This window comes from Chelonia mydas, chromosome 7, assembly GCF_015237465.2.
Source record: "Chelonia mydas isolate rCheMyd1 chromosome 7, rCheMyd1.pri.v2, whole genome shotgun sequence".
NCBI lineage: Eukaryota > Metazoa > Chordata > Testudines > Cheloniidae > Chelonia > Chelonia mydas.
Window position 1 is genome coordinate 57,287,393 of NC_057853.1, and position 20,362 is coordinate 57,307,754.

Genomic DNA, 20,362 nt, shown 5'->3' on the forward strand with positions numbered 1-20,362 from the left:
AGGATGAATAGATTCAGTAGACCATAACCTTTACAGAGAGATGTTACATGCACATGTAGCATAAAACATATTCCAATTATGTCATATTCCCATAAAGCATTATGGAGTACAACATCACAGACACATGGACACTTAACTAATAACAATGTTCTTGCGCCCACCGTCAGTATTTGATCCCCTTGGGCAGCTGCAAGTTATCTCGTTGGACCAGTCTTGGCTCAGAAGTTCAGTCTTTCCTGAATTCTGCCAGAGCCTGAATTTGTTCTTTTATTTCTTTAAAGAGCACAGTACATGGCATTTTTATAACCTCATTTATAAAGGTTTCAGAGTAGCAGCTGTGTTAGTCTGTATTCGCAAAAAGAAAAGGAGTACTAGTGGCACCTCAGAGACTAACCAATGCTCACATAAATTGGTTAGTCTCTAAGGTGCCACTAGTACTCCTTTTCTTTATTCATTTATACTTTTTTCAATTTGGGCCTGTAGAAAGGGGTGAGGATAGGTGGTGGCCACTATCCTTTTAATGGGTGAGGGTGGTAGACATCTGCTAGTTCTCCTCCTAACTTGCTTGATTGTTCCATACGCATCTTCTGTAAAAGCTTCTCATCTTTCAGCCCCACCACACGTATCATTACATCTGTTGATGACCCTCAGGGTCCTGCCTTTAGTCTCCTCCTCTTCTTCCTTGTAGGCTACCTCAGTTGTTTCTGCAGTTCCAACTACCACTCGTGTGGCTTACTCCCAGATCTGTTGCTCTCACCAATTTCATGTCTCCAACTGTCTTTCTGCATTTGCCACTATCTATCTTAAATACTTATATGCTCTCTCCCCTATCATCATAGTGCCTCACAATCTTTTAATGTTTGTTCTCTCAGTACCCCGTGAGGTAGGGGATGGGAAGTGTAACGATCCCTGTTGTACAGAGAAGCTAAATGACTTGCCCAGGGTAACATCTGCTTCAGATTTCCTGTGTGAGCAGGGGATAGAATCCAGGTCTCCCAAGTCCTTATTTATTGCCTTAACCACAGGATCACCCTTCCTCTGTAATGGCAACCATCAACTTAGTCAAATACTGAGTGCTTCTGTGTCCCTCAGTCCCTGTCCTCGTTGACAGCTTTCCCGTCTTCTCTGGTTTTAAATCTGTTGCCATCTTTATGCTCCCCTCTTCTCTCCTTACATTCAGACTTTTGTAAGTCTGCTGCTAAAATCATGCCTTGATGACTTCTTCTCCAGCTCCTCCCTTAGCCAGCAGATGTTTTTAGTAGTTTTGTCCTGCAGTGCTGACCCTCTTGCTGCCTTCCCGTGCCTTGTGCATGTTCCCTACCACATCAAATTCCTTGTTTTCACTGCAGAGGCCCTTTGTAAACTTACTTTAGCTTACCACTCTGTCTCTTCTCCTACTCCTCCCTATGTCCCTGAGTGCCATAGTATAGTTCAGTTATTAGATGAGGACTGTAAAATTGTCAGTAACAATTGAGAAGTGTTCAGTGAATGTTCCTGTTCAGTATTTGGAAAGAAGCAGGATGATGTATTCATATTTTACAGTGATAACTAAATGCTTTCCATTTTGACAGGAAGTAGGGATGCTGTTAAATGGCAATTACTTAGAGTAAAACACTCTCAAATCTGCAGGAGGTGATGACTTACTACCAAGACTCTTAAAATAATTGGCAGAGGAGCTCTCAGAGCCATTGATGTTGGTTTTTAACAACTCTTAGAACGCTGAGAAATTTTCAGAGGAGTTGAAAAAAATTATTATATTCACATTTGCCCTTTAAATATATTAAGACTCTGGTAACTGTGTAGGCCGGTTAGACTGACGTAAATAATGAAAAGCCTGACGTGGTACAGTCAGTAAAGGACGGCAATGTAACTGTTGCCTGTCAAAATGGTTTTATGGCAGCTAGGTCTTGTCAGATTTGATACTTTTTCATGAGATTACAGATTTGGTTGACATAATACTTAAACTTCTGTAAGACGTTTGACTTAGTATCAAACAAGAAGCTCAACCCCGAACAAGACCGAGACAATGATGGTGTGTTGGGAAGCAGCTGAAGGGATGACTAATATCAGACATTAGTTAACAGGGTTCACAACGTAGGGGTGTTTCTAAACCCCAAACCAGTCATAGTACAGCAGTGGCCCGATCATCATTTTTTTTACTATTTCCATCTGGCTGGGAGATCGTAACCTTTCCTTCTGGGTGCGGACCTTGCCACTGTTATCCATGTCTTTATTACCTCAATATTAGACTATTGCAATATGTTCTAGATGGGATGCACCTAAAAATCATTCGGAGCCTGCAAATGGTACAGAATGCAGCCAGCCCACTTATTGAGCAGGGCATCTTTCTGGGCGCATGTGACCCAGTGTGCTGGGATCTGCACTGGCTGCCCGTCAGTCTCTGGGTAGAATTTAAAGTGTTTATTATGTCACAGAGTCCTAAATGACCTGGGGCTGGCCTGCATGAGGAATTACCTCTCTCCCTGTGCCATACTGCCACAGCTATGGTCATCCGGGTGGCTGACCTGAATCCCCCTCATTGTAAAAGAGATGTGGAGGCTTGCAGGTCATTCCTTGAGACTCTCTGGCACACTTGCTCTCTCCCCTGGTCTGAAAAAGCCTAGATTTGGTGACTTTTGGGCATGCTTCAAAACTTGGTTAGGGTTTTGGAGAGGGTGAAGGCATGTTTCCCGTAACAATGAAGGGGTGGAAAGGAGTTTCTGTTGAGTTCCTGTTGAAATAACTCATTCTGCTGGGATTGTATTGGGTCAGTGATGTTAAGGTGCCTAAAGACTTGGATAGGCACCTCTTTATTTTAAATCTAAACAAGTGAAGTTCTGATTTAAAAAAAAAAAGACACTAGCACTATTCAAAATTAAAGTAGTATGTACTGAATAGATTAAAAACTGGTTAACTGGTAGACCTCAAAGTAACTCTAAATGGGGAATCAACCAGTGGCAGCTTCTAATGGGGTCCTACAGGCATCTTTTCTTGCACCAATGCTGTTAAATATCTTGATCAATATCTGGAAGAAATTTATAAAATTATCACTGGTAAAGTTTGCAGAGGACTCACAAATTGACCTGTCATATTTACCACTTCACCAGTTGTGCAGACCAATCTGGGCTCATTTAGACAGTGTGCACTTTAATACAGCCAAATGTAATCTAGAATTAAAGAATGTATGTTACATGTACAGAACAGGGGACTGTATACTGGAAAGCAGTAACTGTGAAAAGGACTTAAAGGGTCATGATAGAAACCACTAAACATGAGCTTCCCATTGCAATGCTTGAATATATTTAAAATTTTTATTAAAGCTAATGTTTAAAATCAAATTTACACAAGAATCAGTTACAAGGTTCACAAGATACATACATAGCCCATAACCAGCATAGACCCAGATTGGGGTGCGGGAGTTTTTAAGGTGTCAGTGAATAAGTGATCTTGGGTAAGCCACCCATAGAATGTATTTAGAGTCTAAGTCAGTATTGTTATAGCGAATAGGTACATGGGTGGGGTATGTCCCTTGGTTTGTCAGGGGAGGAAGTGGGTTATTTCCCTGACTAGCGGACTTGTTTACTTGTCCTAGTACTGATGGTGTCCCATGATGTGCTCCGTGTAGATGTCTCTGGACCACCTAATGGTGTCGGACACCATGAGCTGTCTCATGAGCCGGGCATAGTGCTGACTGACTCCACACGCTCTCAGCACCGGCTTGTTGTGGGGGGTCCCACACACCCAGGGCTTCCACAACCAGGGCGTGGATCTGGACCTCGTAGCCCTGGGCTCTGAGGGTGTCGGCCAGCGGGGTGTATTTCAACACCTTCCGAGCTCGGGGCTCATGGAAGGCCAGGGACCTGTTTTCAAATGGCACTGTGATGTCCACCATGAGGTGGTGGTTCTTTTCTGCATTGGTCACAACAGTGTCGGGTTGCCGTTAGCTATCCATTCCCGGGATGGCGGAGTTGACGGTGATTTTTCCCAGGGATGGTGGGATGGCTTTCACCAGCTGGTTCTGGATAGTGGTGTGGCGGAGTCGCTAGGCTCCGGAGTGGTGCTTACAACCACACAGGACATGGGGCAGGGTCTTGTTGGGGTAGCCGCATTTCTTGCAGGGCTTGTCCCGGTTTCCATGGCGGATGTCTCTGTTGAGGGGAATGCAGTTGAGCTGGGCCTGGTGAAGCTGCCCCCGGGGAGGAAGTGGTTGCTGCCATCCCACTGGCTGGTCACCTTGAACACTTTGCCCTGGTCCGGTTTCCGCTTGAGGTTTTCGGTATAGTGGCAATGGATGGCATCTTTCGGGGTTCTTTCCAGCATTGTTCTGGCAGTCGGGGTGATGATGGTGCGGTCCGAGGTCTTTATGCGCAGCATAAGTGCTCTTGGCGCTCCTCGCACTACTTCCAGTGAAAGCCGATACTCTTTCCTAGACATCCCGAGGCGTTGCTGGTGCAGCACCAAAGAGAGGACAGGTCTCCCCCTCTCTCCCGAACTCGGCCTCCAGGAAGCTACTCAGGTAAGTGGCGACGTCCTGCTCGGAGGGGGCCCTAGCGATGCGTTTCCTGACCACATCCCATATGGCTTCATCCGCGATGCTCCTCTCCATCGGGCCCGGGCACGTCAGGAGGCAGAAGACCTGGGTGATCACTCCGTCGCCGCACAGGTCTCCCATCCAAGGCCCGTGGTCCCCGCCTGTGTGAAATACAGATGTCAGTACTGACCCTCTGGGGAAGGTAGAGCCATTTCCTCACCAGCTGCCTGATGGTGCTGTCAGCCTTGTTCAGGGGGACCTTGGCCACAGCTGATCCCCTGAGGATGAAGGAGATGTGGGGGATTAGGAAGGTATTGAGGGCATTGATCTTTTGCCAGGGGGAGAGCATATTCACAAATAAAATAAGCTATACTGGCAAAAGCACTTTTTTGCTATTATGACTACATGTACGCTGGGGCTTTTTGCCAGCACAGCTATGAGCTGTATCGGGGTGCGGTTCCTTTCCTCCTGCACTCCATGTTCATAGCTGACATAGAATAGTTATGCCAGCAAAACTTTTAGTGCAGAGTAGACCTTACTTGAACTGTTGTTCCATGTGTTGACTAGTAAACTGCAGGTTTTCTGCATCATGGATCATGTCTTATAGTTCTGTAAAAATTTGTGGTGGTCTAAAAATATTTGTGAAATATAGACGATAAAATCGGCAACGTGGACTACCTCTCATTTATAACAAATCCCTAGATGTGGCTACCTGCCGCAGTTTAGAAGGAAACAGATTTCTACTTTCTTTGAGCCTAAAGTCTTTCATTTTAAAACATAAAATTTACAGCATAACACAAAAGATGTTCTGATGATAGGGGCTTATAACCTTTTTTCCCTTCCTCCCCCAGCTCTGCATCAACCCATAGTTTGTTTTTATTTATTTTTGTAAAGGTACTATATTCCCATAGAGATGTTTTACAGCCCTCACCAGGGAAATTCTCACATTGCTTGACCACCTCACTTCCCCCCCCCCCCCCCCCCCCCCCGGAGAGCTGTTCAGTAATAAATTCAGGTGCAGATTAAAATCAAGATGCCTCTTCATGGCATGACACTACAAAAAAATCAACATCTTTTCTTCATAGATGAGTATTAAAATATAATGTAAAACTTGTTGGATCTTGAATACCTTTATGTATGTGCAGCCCTACTGATATAATACAGTTAAAATGTTAAGGCATAGCTTTTTCTTTAAATAATACCAATAACTACAGATTCTTCTTGCATATACATGCATGAAACAAATTTATTTTCTATACTGAAGTTTTTGTTACAGTGAAAAAAATTAAGATCTTCATACTGTCTAGGCTAGATAGGTAAGTTTTTCAGCTGATGGGGTAGGGGTAGGAAATTGAATGGTAGAAATTAATTATAGCATTTTTTCTTTGAATTTTTTGTTTTCTTGGTGAACAGTTACAAATAGTAAAACATGTCTGTAACCTTGGAGCAGAATATGAATAATGTGTCTAATACAGTGAGGTCAGGGATAATGACTCAGTCAAGAAGTGCAAGATAACTGGAGGAAAACAAATTATTGAATGCTTCTAGGTATTGCAGCTTATAAGGGGTCTGCTCCCAGTTTGAATTGATAGAAGAGAAATGCAAATTTTGTTTTTCATCAAGATCTAACCTAGGTAACAGCAAGATTTCTGTACTATTTTTAACTGTAGGAAGAACCCGTTATTATAGGGGTGGGATTGTTGTGCGTGTTCACATGGCTTGCTGCAATGCAGGCAAGGACTTCCGAGCTTTATCTCCTGGAAAGCATACTGGCTTGAATGGAAAATGTATTTCCTGCCTGCAGTGTTGGATTTGGGTAAGCCTAATGCTTCCAAAGAGAGAGTCCTCAAACTCTTTCATAGCGGAGAGAGTGGCTTGTGGACACAGCCGCTCCCATTTGTCAGTGCATGGATCCACCTCCCTTCCTGCATGGATTGCATAACATTCCTGTGAATAGAAAAGAAGTACTTGTGGCACCTTAGAGGCTAACAAATTTATTTGAGCATAAGCTTTTGTGAGCTACAGCTCACTTCCTCGGATGCATTCAGCTGTAGCTCATGAAAGCTTATGCTCAGATAAATTTGTTAGTCTCTAAGGTGCCACAGGTACTCTTTTTCTTTTTGCGAATACAGACGAACACGGCTGCTACTCTGATTCCTGTGAATGTTACAATAGTTACTGTCAGAGATAAGTAATACTAGGAAAGTATTGTCTGCCTGTCTGGTGCAGCGTAGAAGCTAGAAATAAGAACTGGCACCATGTGACCAGTCAGCTTGCTTTCTGTGAGCCAAATTATTGTTTCTATTAAAATAAATAAATAAATTTAAAATCATGGGATAGTGCCATCTTGACTTTTAAGTTGTTTACAGGACTTTTCTGTCTTCAGAAGTCCTGACTTCTGTGGTATCCATTATACATGGGTTTCAAATCATTTCACCAACAACTAGTTTAGCTTTAACTGAGTTAGGACAGGAGTTTATAGTATAGGGATCACTTCATCCACAAATTAAATACAACCACCTCTGGCTATGTTCCATCCCAGAAGTGGCTATTTTTAGGTGGGTGGGAAAAAGGATTTTTTGGGGGGCATTCACTCAAAATGTAACTAACTTCATCCTTGGAGCTTGGGACAGGGTCACTATGAATTATTTTTGTAACCCTAACTTAGGGCTTGTCTATACAAACAATTGGATTGTATGAATCTACCCTACACTAACTTACTGTGGTCTAACTGGCAAAGAGTCCTGTGTCACCTTATAGACTAACAGACGTATTGGAGCATAAGCTTTCGTGGGTGAATACCCACTTCGTCGGATGCAACCGATGCTGCATCAAACAAAGTGGGTGTTCACCCATGAAAGCTTATGCTCCAATACGTCTGTTAGTCTGTAAGGTGTGTGACAGGGTTGGGCCGGATGGCTACAGGAGAGTAATAGAAGGCAGATATATTAGCCCCAGGTTAAGTAGGTCCCTTTCTCCTGGGTAAGGTAACAGGGAAGGTTCCAGAACAATCAGGAACCTTCTGGAGACAAGACAGACAGGCTGATTAGAACACCTGCAGCCAATCAAGAAGCTGCTAGAATCAATTAAGGCAGGCTAATCAGGGCACCTGGGTTTAAAAAGGAGCTCACTTCAGTTTTTGGTGCGCGTTTAAGGAGCTGGGAGCAAGAGGCGCTAGGAGCTGAGAGTGAGAACGCATACTGTTGGAGGACTGAGGAGTACAAGCATTATCAGACACCAGGAGGAAGGTCCTGTGGTGAGGATAAGGAAGGTGTTGGGAGGAGGCCATGGGGAAGTAGCCCAGGGAGTTGTAGCTGTTGCACAGCTGTTCCAGGAGGCACTCTAGACAGCTGCATTCCACAGGGCCCTGGGCTGGAACCCGGAGTAGAGGGCGGGCCCGGATTCCCCCCAAACCTCCCAATTCCTGGTCAGACACAGGAGGAGTTGACCTGGACTGTGGGTTCACAAAAATGGCCAAACTGAGGGCTGCCGTGAAGCTCCAAGGTGAGCAAATCCGCCAATAAGTGCAAGACCCACCAAGGTAGAGGAGGAACTTTGTCACAGGTGCCACAGGACTCTTTGCCGCTTTTACAGATCCAGACTAACACAGCTACCTTTCTGATACTTGTGGTCTGACTGTTTGTGTGCACCCTGCTGCTGTGCATTAACAATTTGTATTAACAATTTGTTAATACACTTTGAGTCGCATTTACCATTGTCTAATTGTTGTGTAGACAAGCCCTTAATTGAGCGTGTATTTTTCTTTTTTTTAAATGGAGGCACTGGTCTCTATCGTTTAAGGTGAGTTGAGTCTTGTACTTGAGGCTGAATCTGTTTTATTTATGAAAATACAGCATATTCTTGCCAAAATTATAGAACTTGTTTTATGGGTACAGAATAATTTTTTTTGAGAATTTGCAACTTACTCTGTTGATTAGTTTGAATTAATTTTAACTTAAAATGGATCTTCTAAGTTAACACTTCTTTTATGGAGACAAATTGGGACCAAAAATGTAATAACAAACTCTTTCCATATAATTAAGGCTCACTGAAAATTCATGCATAGGAGACATTTTGAAAATACTGGGTTGTAATTAAGTTAAGTTGTTAGTCATGTGTATTACATTAGTGCCCACTGCCCAAGGATCACCCAAGAATCGGGCTTTATTGTGGTAGACATTGTACAAACATAGACTAGTAGCGGTCCTGGACCCTATGAGGTTACAGTGTAAAGACAAAACAAACACAGGGCAGGGGCAATAGGTGTAACATACAAGAAGAGATAACAGTGCCATGGTAGCAAACATCACATTAGGTTTTGCATTAGAGAGCAAGTTGGGTAAAGTGGTGATATGTATTACCTTTTGGTATCTGGTAGAGATGGAAGTGAAAGGCTTAGAGAGCAGGAGTGACTATTGATTATTTATCCCAATGCAAATTATGTTAAAATAGAGTTTAAGTTGAGAGTATAAAACATTATATGGATGTTGTAATTATCCCCAAAACAAGTATTATAAATTTTGGATTTCCTTTAAGGTTAGCTTTAATGCTGAATTTCCTAACATAAGGCACCCAGACATCTTATATTGACATCAGGAGGAAATAATTCTAATGTGGGCCCTCCAGCATGAATAGGCATTAATTATAACTGTATGAGTTGCTAAATGATATCACTGCAGGGCAGGGGCAAGGTTGTTTGGGTGCTCTTACTGTGCATTTTCGTACCTTAACGTGTTAGAGTTTCTTTTAAGGTTAGCCTTAACTTCCGTAATTTGTACTGAAAACAAGTGTTATAAATGTAGGAAATTGTGTGTCCATGTAATGTTGTTTTACCCTTAAGTTATTGAGACATACACCCCACTTTAATGCCAGCTGGGAATATAAAAATTGGTTGGGGAATTATTCAACTATCTATCGCTTCCTGCAGCAGAAGTGAACGCTTGCTGCTCTTACTGGAATACGTGCATAGTTGGCAGCATGTCGTAAAGGTTTTCAAAGGAAACATCTCAGATAAAATGGGGTGTTCCCGGCCTTTGGAAGCTTTACAAATATTAACTTAGTTTTTAAAAGGGAATACAGTAGTCACCCATTAAGTTTTCATTGCTTTAGATCAAATTGTGTCAGTGTTTGCAGTGTTCATTGTGTATTTCTGTCATTCTTATAAGTAGAGACAACATTAATTATCTATGGCAATTCAACAGTTAAAGGCAACCACTGTACTTATCTCAGTTTCAGTTATGGGGAAACTAAGGTAGAAAGGATAAGTGACACTTGCCACATCAGTATGGAGAAGTAGTGGTCTGCATATAGAAGTAGAGGGCTCTTAAAATAGCTTCCAAGTGAACTCTGTACATTGTTTAGTACTGTTTGACTGGGGGGGAGGTAGCAGCTTCCAGCCAAATTGACCCTTGGTCAGTGGAGTGCTGAAAGGTGACCAGACAAGACACTTCTACAGTAACTGTTGCTCTGTAAGACAGCAATGGAGGGGCTGGCTTTGAATATGTTATAGTAGTGGGATGTGGCCACACTGGCACACAAATCAATTGAGCTAACAGTGATTGAAGCTCATCCCTGCAGGGAATTGAGGTAACTCATACCAGTGGATGGCCAGCAAAAGAGCCGGGGCATTTTCCAGTGATGGAAGGATGTAATCAGCCAATTATTTCTCTCTATATAGTAGCTACTGTGTGAGTTAGTGTCAGCGCTAGGGGCTAGATATAGAAATGCCTTGATGTTAATACACTACTAGACTGTGCTGCTTCTCATGCTGTTGAAGTGCAGCTCCTTGTGGCCACAGGCCACAGCTGCTCAGCAAAGAAGCCAGCTATGGTACTGGGAGCAAGCTTGCAGCAAAATTGGCATTATCAACAGAAGTCCAGATGTCACTGCCCCCAAAGCTATGAATTGTTTTTAAGGTCTGCTCGCTCTCTCTTCTGCCCTGTTAGGAAAAATGGAGGGCATCAGCAGGGTGCAGGAGATGAATGGCAAATAACCGATTGTCAGCAGAAACCATTGACAAATGTTGAACCCTAAACCAGTGAATCTTTGTTTGTCACTTCATACGTTCACGATCTTTTGCACAAATAAAAGAGCTAGAAACTTTTAGATAGTGAAAGCTGAGGTTTGGAGTACTCCAAATGCTGGCTGTCCATAGAAATTGAAGATGGAAAGTATAGAAGAATCCTATACCAATATGCAACTGTGGGGGCATTTAGGAAGATATGCAATTACCAGAGTTGGGATTTGGTCAGGACACTAGAGGTTAAAACTCCTACCTGTGAAAAGGTCCATAGGCCCTTCCGTGATCATGCGTGGACAAGACTTCCTATTTTACGTCTCATTTGTGTCTGAGTTAATACTGAACCAGAGTCCCACCTACTGTATTGCCAAAACCACGTCTTGCGACACTCAGCCCTGGTCTATGTTTAAAATTTTAGATTAACTTGGGGGGGGGGGTGAAAAACTGACACCTATGAGCGCCATTGTTTAGCTCCGTGGTTCTCAACCAGGGGCCCCATGTGGGGGCCATGAGCAGGTTTCAGGAGGGCTGGCATTAGACTTGCTGGAGCCCAGGGCAGAAAGCCAAAGCCCTACTGCGTGGGACTGAAGCCAAAGTCTGAGCAACTTAGCTTCGTGGGGCCTGAGGCAATTGCTACTCTCTAATGGTTTGAGCACTGGCCTGCTAAACCCAGGGTTGTGAGTTCAGGCCAGCCCTGGCTTTTATATGCAGAAAAACAGTTGTTGCGCCATAGGTGGGCTGTGGCGTTTTTATAGCATGTTGGAGGGGCCTCAGAAAGAAAAATGTTGAGAACCCCTCGTTTAGCTGACCTATTCCGCAATGTAGGCACGGCTACACTGATGTAGGAATTCTTCCTACTGCTACTAGCTACCATTTCTTGAGGAGAAGGGGTTTTTACGTTGATGTAGGAATTGTCTGTGCTATAGCAGCAGCTGTGCGACTGCTGCATCTGTAGAATAGAGGTGCCTGAAGATAGATCTGGGAGGTATTTCATCCAAATACTGACCCAGTCTGTCTCCACTTAGCTCTTGAGATCCACTGTATCACAGCATAAGGTGGCATGGCTGCAGGCAGCAGCAAATGACACATTTCATTGCTTTGACAATCTTCTTTGGAGGCACAGAGTCAATTAAAAGCTGTGACTCATTCAGGGAAAACAAAGTGCCTAGTGATCTTATTCTTGGGCCATAAGATCATTAAATTTACCATGAGCACTAGTGGTTTATGATCCTGAGATGTCAGCAATGCATTTCTTATTTCCAGTCTTCGTAACGTTGTTTCCTAGAATTGATGCAGGTTTTAACAATAGAAAAACTTTAACGATCCATTATTAAATTTACTGGAGACACTCTGCCAAAGGGATTTTTATTTACATTATTTTCTAATATTACAAAAATGGCTTCAGTTAACAGTATTCAGTCTCACTTGCACTAGGAAGATGTTCAAATCTATGTCTGTAAGGTAGTCTGTGTAGGGTGTTGGCCTGCAGTAGTAGACTAATGTGGTTCTCAGATTGGTTTGTCTTAACGTGAAACACTTCTGATGGAATTTGAACAGATGTTTAAGAAAGAGAAGGGGGAAGATGTTTCAGAAACTAATCAATTTTTGCTTTCTGGATGCTTTTTGTATGACACCTTTTTGACACCTGTTTTGAAACCCTACTTGTCTGATGTCTTCAAGAAAAGCTCAGCAGTTGCCATGGGAGGGAGAGTAAGATGGTTTTGGGGGGATCCCTCCCCCATCGCCACCAGTGACAACATTCTAGCAGACTCCCTGCTGGTGATGGCAAATGTTAGCTTTCTCATTAATAGGAAACATTTTAATTCCACATTTCTTCTTTCTTCCCATATGTGCTTCTGTAAATATCACTTGAAACTGGAACAGAATCTTAAACTTTAAAGAGGCAAGTTTATCTGATCTAGTTTAACTACGTTCACCTCACATATGGAGACTAGCTGTAGAAGAATTTTAAAAGTCTGCCTGTTTCTAAACTAGGTTTAGGTTTCTCAAGTATACTTGAACCCTTAGGGTATGTCGGCATTGCAGCTGGGAGGTATAGATGTACACGCACTAGCTGTGATCGAGCTAGTGCGCTAAAAATAGGAGCGTGGCCATGGCACTGCAGGCTGGTATTGCGGTGGGGTTGTACTTGGATGACTATGGCAAGGCGCTGCCTGTGCTGCCATGGCCCCACTGCTATTTTTAGTGCGCTGGCTTGCTCAGAATTAGCGCAGGCGTGTCTACGCAAGCTGTGGTTACATCTTCCAGCTGCGGTGTAGACATACTCTTAGTGTTGGGGTGTGTCTACCCTACAGCAGCACAGCTGCAGCTGTTGTAGCGTATACAATGTGTTAGGTTAAGAAATTAGTAGAAATTCGTCTTTGGCCTAAGGTAGGCTAAGTATAGAGGAGTATGGGAAATTGAATGTATTAGTATGAGCAAAAGCTAGAGAGCAGTTGGAGACGTGAGATGGGAAAATCAAAGTTAGCAAGGACTTGACCCAGGGTTATATTATGGCTATGTTTGGTTATAACTGGTTTTAGCAGGATTTCTAATGAGTGTTTGAGAATTTAGATTGTAATATTAAAATGCTATCTGTATTGATAGCATTGGGAAGGACTGCAGATGTTAATTTAAATAATGTGTAATGTAAAGAGCTGGCAGAAATGTAGATATGGTAATTGGTAGGTTTAATGTTAATTACTGTTATAATGGGTTATAAAAAAAGAGAAGCCTTGATAAAATGCCGGAGAGCCCCAGTTAACACCAAAAGGGTTACCATTAAGTTATGGGTTATACTTCATTCTGTTGTCAGTGACCTGATCACCCATTGATACACCATTCTGTCTTTGAATGTGAGAGTAATTGTAGTACTTGTGTAAATGGCAATTGCATGCCTCTTTGCTTAACTAATCATTTTTTCTCTTAAATAAAGTTTAGTTCTATCATTCAAAGTGTCATCCAAGGTCCTCTGCTGACTTAAATTGTCTGTAACTGACCTCGAGACTCAAACCTGAAAATTAAGTTTGTTAAAGTTTAGAATGCAATAAACCAATGTAATGGGAACATTTTAAAATTCAAGGTTACAGTGTGCCACTATAGTGTCGTAGCATAGACATTTCCTACATTGATGGAAGTGGTTAACCTACCTCTCTGCGAGGCAGTAGCTAGTCTAAGGAAGAATCCTTCTTTCCACCTAGCCACATGTACACCAGGAGTTAGGTTGACCTAATTTCAGTTCTCAAAGCACAACGTTTTCCCGGCCCCAAGCAATGTAGTTAGGACTATCAAATTTTTGTGTGTAGACCAGTCCTTAGGCTCTTTCAGCTTGCCATTGTGCTGGGCTGTTTCGAAGTCAGACCTCAGGAGAAAAAGCACCAATAAATAAGCAGGCGAAGGAGCTAAGGTCTTTAGGCTTTATTCTAGGTAGCTCTGTTTACAGAGCTAGGTAACAGTAGGTCTTTCTCAAGCAAAGAGATTCCATGCCAAGTGAGAGCTCAGCAGACAGAGTGAGCACAGAGCAGTTTTGACTGCGTGGGAGTTTAAATTTAGAGTCCATTTCCCCTTAATGCTTAACTGTTAGGTGTGATTCTAGAAGTTTTAGTTTTTCAGTAAACTATCAGGGTTCCTTCCCCACTCTGAATGCTAGGGTACAGATGTGGGGACCTGCATGAAAGACCCCCTAAGCTTATTCTTTCCAGCTTAGGTTAAAAACTTCCCCAAGGTGCAAACTTTGCCTTGTCCTTGAACAGTATGCTGCCACCACCAAGCGTGTTAAACAAAGAACAGGGAAAGAGACCACTTGGAGACATCTTCCCCTCAAAATATCCCCCCAAGCCCGACACAACCCCTTTCCTGGGGAGGCTTGAGAATAATATCCTAACCAATTGGTTACAAAATCATCAAAGACCCAAATCCCTGGACCTTGGAACAATGGAAAAATCAGTCAGGTTCTTAAAAGAAGGATTTTATTTAAAAAAAAAAAAAAAAAAAAAAAGAGAGAGAGAGGTCCCTCTCATCCCTGTAAAAAAATCAAAAATCATCCCTGTAAAATCAGGATGGAAAATACTTTACAGGGTATTCAGATTCAAAGCACAGAGGATCCCCCTCTGGGCAAAACCTTAAAGTTACAGAAAACAGGAATAAACCTCCCTCTTAACACAGGGAAAATTCACATAAAACAAAAGATAAACTAATCCGCCTTGCCTGGCTTACCTGTACTGGTTGCAATATTGGAGACTTGGATTAGGATGGGTTGGAGAAGATGGATTTCTGTCTGGCCTCTCTGTCCCAAGAGAGAACAACCACGTAAACAAAGAGCACAACAAAAGCCCCCCCCCCCCCCACCCCGCCCAAGATTTGAAAGTATCTTGTCCCCTTATTGGTCCTTTGAGTCAGATGCCAGCCAGGTTAGCTGAGCTTCTTAACCCTTTACAGATAACAGGATATTGCCTCTGGCCAGGAGGGATTTTATAGCACTGTATACAGAAAGGTGGTTACCCTTCCCTTTATATTTATGACAACACCTGTCCCTGAATAATCAGACAACAAAAAATTTAATGCATCTTTAGTTGGTCAAAACCCAGTTTAACTATTGTGGCAGAGCTCCAATCTTGTTCCTGTGGGTCCCGCGCTTCCAGGTGGTTTATGCTAGCCTCAGAGGCTCACTGCGACCCTCCATGTATCCCTTCTCTCTCTAGGGCCAGGGTTACGGTCTTCTGAGCCCTTTTCATCGTAAGCCAGCAAGGAGGGAGGTTGGTGAGAGAACTCCCACAGTCTCTGTTGTCCCTATTGGTTTATTCCATAATAATTTAGCCTCCTGTTCTGACAGGGGCCTATCTTCCCCTCCCAGGAGGTGTTTCTGTAGTGGCAGGTTGGGGGGAACCTGGGGCCACCCTCTACTTCGGGTTCTGGCCCAGGGACCCTAATGGCAGCAGCTGTTGACAGCCGACCTTTCACTGCCAGAGTTTCTACATTTCCCTGGGTCACTTCCGCAAAGCTCTCCCACTTCTCTCTTCTTCACCTTTACCTTAGGGCTCCCTTACTGATGGCTTAAGGGTGTCTTCCTTACTGAGTCCTTCAGCCTCACTTCCTCTCCTCTGGCTCCCTGGCTCTCCTCAACCTGACTGGAGTGAGCCCTTTTTATAGTATCAGAAGCAGGGGCGATTCTAGCAATTTTGCTGCCCCAAGGAGTCGCCGCTGAATTGCGCAGCAGAGCTGCTGCCCAAAAGTCACAGCGGTGGGAAAAGCAGCGGACCTTCTGCCGAATTGCTGCCACAGGACACGGACTGCCGCCCCATTCTAATTGCCGCCCCAGGGCCTTAATTAGAGTCCTGTGTTCACATTAACGTAATGGCTTCACCTGACTCTTTGCAGGTTAATTGGAGTCGGGTGTTCTCATTAGCCTGGAGCAGTCCCTGCTCTGGTCAGTCAGAGAACAGAAAACTGCTAATCCAGTGCCCAGTATATCTGTCTTCTACTACTCTGTTGTACCCAACTGTCCTGGGTCCAGGGCTGGCTCCAAGCACCAGCGTTCCAAGCAGGTGCTTGGGGTGGCAGTCCCGCCACCGCGGCAATTCGGCGGCAGCTTTTTTGTGCCGCTCGCTGCGGCGGCAAATCGGCGGCAGCTTCTCTCCTTTGCAGCTGCAGTGGCAGTTTTTTTTTCTCTGCTTGGGGCGGCCAAAAGTGAAGAGCCAGCCCTGCCTGGGTCTATCACACTAAGTAGGCAAAAGATGAGCAGCAGACTAGTCAGGGTGGGCACTATTAATTTTAATGCACAGAGTGCAGAATATGCAACCACTTGCCTTATGACCGTGTGGTGTATGTATGCACTGGAGCAAGCAGTTCTCAGGCGCAGTATCTTGAGGCTAAAAGGCTAGAGTTGGTGACCTGGAGAAACAGAAAGGTGGAACTACATGTAGATGCAGCATATAGGGATGCTGTTGAGTGGGTCTGCATCAGAGCTGACTCCCCTAATCCTCCAGTTGAGGAAGCTAGTCTCATAATGGAAGGGACCTAGGTGGAAAGGAGGAACAATGCCCTCCTTCCAATTGAGATAGTGGAGGCTGGCAATTCCTCATGCACCGAGACAAAGGCCGGCACAGTTTTGGCAAGCTAGTCAATTGACTGGTCAGTTGACTACCTGTTGTTTGACTGTGGTCAAATATTGTCAAATATCCAGCAAGAATACTCTGTAAATTGTGGCCTACCTTGTTGATAGCATCATTGTGCCTACTTAAATGTCTTTATCGCTCACTGTACAACAATGCCACCTGTTGGGGAAAGGTGACTTAATTAAAAGTGGAGCATCTTCCTTGTCTGGAATATTACACACAATGTTTGTTCTAGCTGTTTCATGGATTCCAAGGCCAGAAGAAACCACTGTGATCCTATAGTCTGACCTCCTGACAGAGTGGATTTGATTTAAATCACTAGTCAGGAAGACTCGATTTAATCATGAGTTTCTACATAAAAGTGCATTCTTGTTGGTTGTTATAACCTTAATACATATTCTTCACAACTCAGATAGATGTAAGTTTCATTTTTAGAAGGTACACACTATACATTTTTAAAGTGATTTATTTTGAAAACTTTTCAGATTAGTTTTACAGGTCTATCAGAAAATGAAAGATTGTTTGGTTATTTCACTTACCAAAGGTAATTGAAGCAGATAGTTCACCTCCCAATGACTTCATAAATATCTCCATTTCAACAGGTTAATCATTAATATTTGGAGGATTTTCTTGCTATGCTGTATTAGGAGGAGAACATCACCAGTCAGACATTTAAATTTATTTATTTAACGAAAATAACATTATGTATTCTGGATTTTTTTTATCAACAACAAACTTATAATTTAACAAAACAAGCACATGAATTTTTGAATTTAGTTAAACATTCAAGTTTTTAAAAATCAGGTTTGTTTTTGTTAAAATTGTTTAACTAAAATAGTTTAAATATTAAAAACAAAACAAAACAAAACAGACTGTCAGCCAGGACAACATGAGAAACTTAAAATATTGGCTTCTGCAGCTAACTTAGTCATCTTCACCTTCATTTTCCTGTTTGTTCATAATCTGGAAAAGAAAAATAAGCTTGCCTGCTTTTTCAGGTCCCAAACGATTTCTCAATTTGGAATGAATTAGTCCAAAGGAAGAACATATTCTTTCTACACCAGCTACTGCTACTTAAAGTGAGATGATCACTTCAGCAGTCTCTGGTGTGACTCTTTTTAAAACATCATCAGCAAACATATATTTCTTGAATGGTTCACCCTTAGCTCTGAAGTTTATTATAGTTGGCATTATGGAGGGATGATTGCTGAATGCTCATGTCGTAGCCAACTCCTCTTCTCTTCTTCAGCAGTTAAGGTTTGACCCTGGTACCAAGTATTGAGAATATTTGCAAGAAAATGAGCTGGAGATAGTGCTTGTCCCATTTGTTTTTTTTAATGCTTGTAATTTAACTTGGTCATTTTTTATTTCTCTTTTTAAGATCTCACTCAGTTCCTTCCAAATTTCATCAGCAATAAAACCGCTATTTCCCTGCATTTTTGTTCAAGGCTACAGAAGTAGGCTTCAGGGTACTCAGCATGTGTTCAACATTTCTCTTAAGCCTAATGTTGAGAACTTTGGCTGTGACAGTGCCATCTATTTTTTCACGATTTTGTTCACAAACTGTCATCAGATTAGTTCTTGAGATAGTGCTCAAAACAGTCCACTACTGAGTTTCATTGCACATCTTGTGGGAGAGTTCGCTTGGTTCCTCCCACTTTTTTCAGAGCAGCTGCTGCAAAGTGGTTGTTACGGAATTATTTTGCAATTTCAACATTAGCCTTCATTTCTGGAACACTGAAGTCTTTGGCTAGGAGGTGCATCAAATGAGCACTGCAACTGTATGTTGTTGGCTTGGGACTCTCTTCTAAATAATTTCTTCTCATTTGCAGCGTTGTCTGTGACCAAGTTGCATACTAGACATTCTGAATTTTTTTCACAGTTTGTTATAGCTTTTACTGCTACTTCTTGTAAGTATTCTGCTGTGTGTGCATTTCCTGATGTATCAATTGTTTCTGTAAGGAAGACATTCTCTTCTTCTGTTGTCACACAAGCACATAGAACAGGATCATTGTGGACATTGCTCCACCCATCAAGACTCAGGTTAACAATTTTACCCTCTAGACCTTTTGCACACTGCTTAATTTCTCTTTCATACACTTTATCCTGCAATTTGCCTGTGACATCTGCTCTGTTGGGTGGTCTGTATCCTGGTCTTAATGACTGAACCATGTTAATGAAGTGTGGGTTCTCAATCATACGGAAAGGAGAGTTTGTTGCATAAACAAACTGAGCAATTTTTTCATCAATTACCTCTTTTTGTAATCTGCTGGTTCTTATCACATACTTATCTATGGTTGTTTCTGGATGATGGAGATTTTTTTTTTCTTTTTGCTACAGGTGATATACCATGGCTATGTGACATACATGATGTGACTGAAACACTATCATTGGCAGATAACTCTGAAACTATAGAAAATGATGGTGATCTTGAAGGTGGATAGTCTTCAGAATCCTGTATGTTGAGGATGGATTTTCCTAAACAAAAAAGTCAATGCAGTTGTTCAATTATTGTAACCATACTGCTCATTTAGTATTACTCATTGCATTCACTGACACTCAGTACTACTTTAAAGGTGAAATTGTAAAAGGAAGATCTACCTACTTCAGCTATTTATTTTTTATCACAACTGCATCTAAAATGATAGTACCATAGAATAACAACTATATTTTTTGCTCAAACATGAGAATTCAAAAATAGTCCAGAAGGAAGACAGACAGTCCTTAAGAAAGAAATATGAAATAAAAAAGTTTACCAACCTGAAGATCCTGCATGTTCAGACATGTTCCTTTCATCATCTTCGACGCAGCTTCCTTCTGAGAAGGAACACTTCTTATGATGTTGTTTCATTCAGGCAACCAGGCCTCGCATTTCTTGCGCTGTTTGCATTTTGCATGTATGCCTGTCTTCCCCACAGGTAGAGGAACTTCATTAAAATATTCCCAAAGTGGGTCTCTTTTATGGCCTGCTGCAGTGGCGGATTTAGAATTAGTGGGGCCCTGTGCTCAGCTTCATTTTTGGGGCCCCTCCTGAGGACCCAACCAAGAAGAAGAGCATTCTCTCTGTCTCTCTCCTTCTTCCTCTTCCCCTCCCCCCCCCCATTTTTCATTCTTTTTTTTTCTTCATCCCCCGCCTATAATTAATAGGAAGTAAATGAAAATAAAGTGTGGTACCTTGATTGTTTTTGTGGTCTAACTTATTTTTCCACAGACCACTTGAAAATCGCTGAGGGTCTCGGCGGACCACTTAATGATCTTTCCAAATATTGTTTCTACCGTGGGCTAACTATTGTAAAGCACTTTGGATAAGAGCGCTTTATAAAAAAAAAAATAAAAATGTAAAAAAGCGTTGGAGTGCGGGATCTGGCCAGGACTTATGGTGCGGAAGGGGGCTCAGGGCTGGGGGTGCAGTGTCTGGGAGGAAGTTAAGGTGCAGGCTGGGGGTTCGGGTGTAGAGTCTGGCCGGGAGTTAGGGTGCGGGAGGGGGCTCAGGGCTGGAACAGGGGGTTGGGGTATGGAGCACTTACTTGAGGCAGCTCCCATTTGGTGCGAGGGGTGCAGGTGGGAATGTGGGGGGAGATGCAGGAGCTCCCATTTAGTACTCGGGGTGGAGGTGCGGGTATGTGGGGGGGTGCAGGAGTTGGAGGGCAGGGGGCTGAGGGTGTGTGAGGGGGGTGCAGGAGTCAGGACGGGGGCTGG

The 20,362-nt window shown here is 42.9% G+C and overlaps 1 protein-coding gene across 14 annotated transcripts in view; it reads left to right on the plus strand.

Moving 5' to 3' along the window:
* The window catches only part of MAPK8 (mitogen-activated protein kinase 8), a 113,710-nt gene that overhangs the window by 37,874 nt on the left and 55,474 nt on the right, over nt 1-20,362 (plus strand). For 8 of the 14 annotated variants that reach the window (XM_037904173.2, XM_037904177.2, XM_037904176.2 and 5 more), the window contains exon 2: nt 4,431-4,516. The exons of 5 other annotated variants lie outside the window; for them this stretch is intronic. The gene's annotated coding sequence lies outside the window, so the exon portion shown is untranslated. Of the gene's footprint in view, nt 1-4,430; nt 4,517-19,131; nt 19,154-20,362 lie in introns of those variants that run through there. One more of the 14 variants, XM_037904174.2, reaches the window with a different exon arrangement.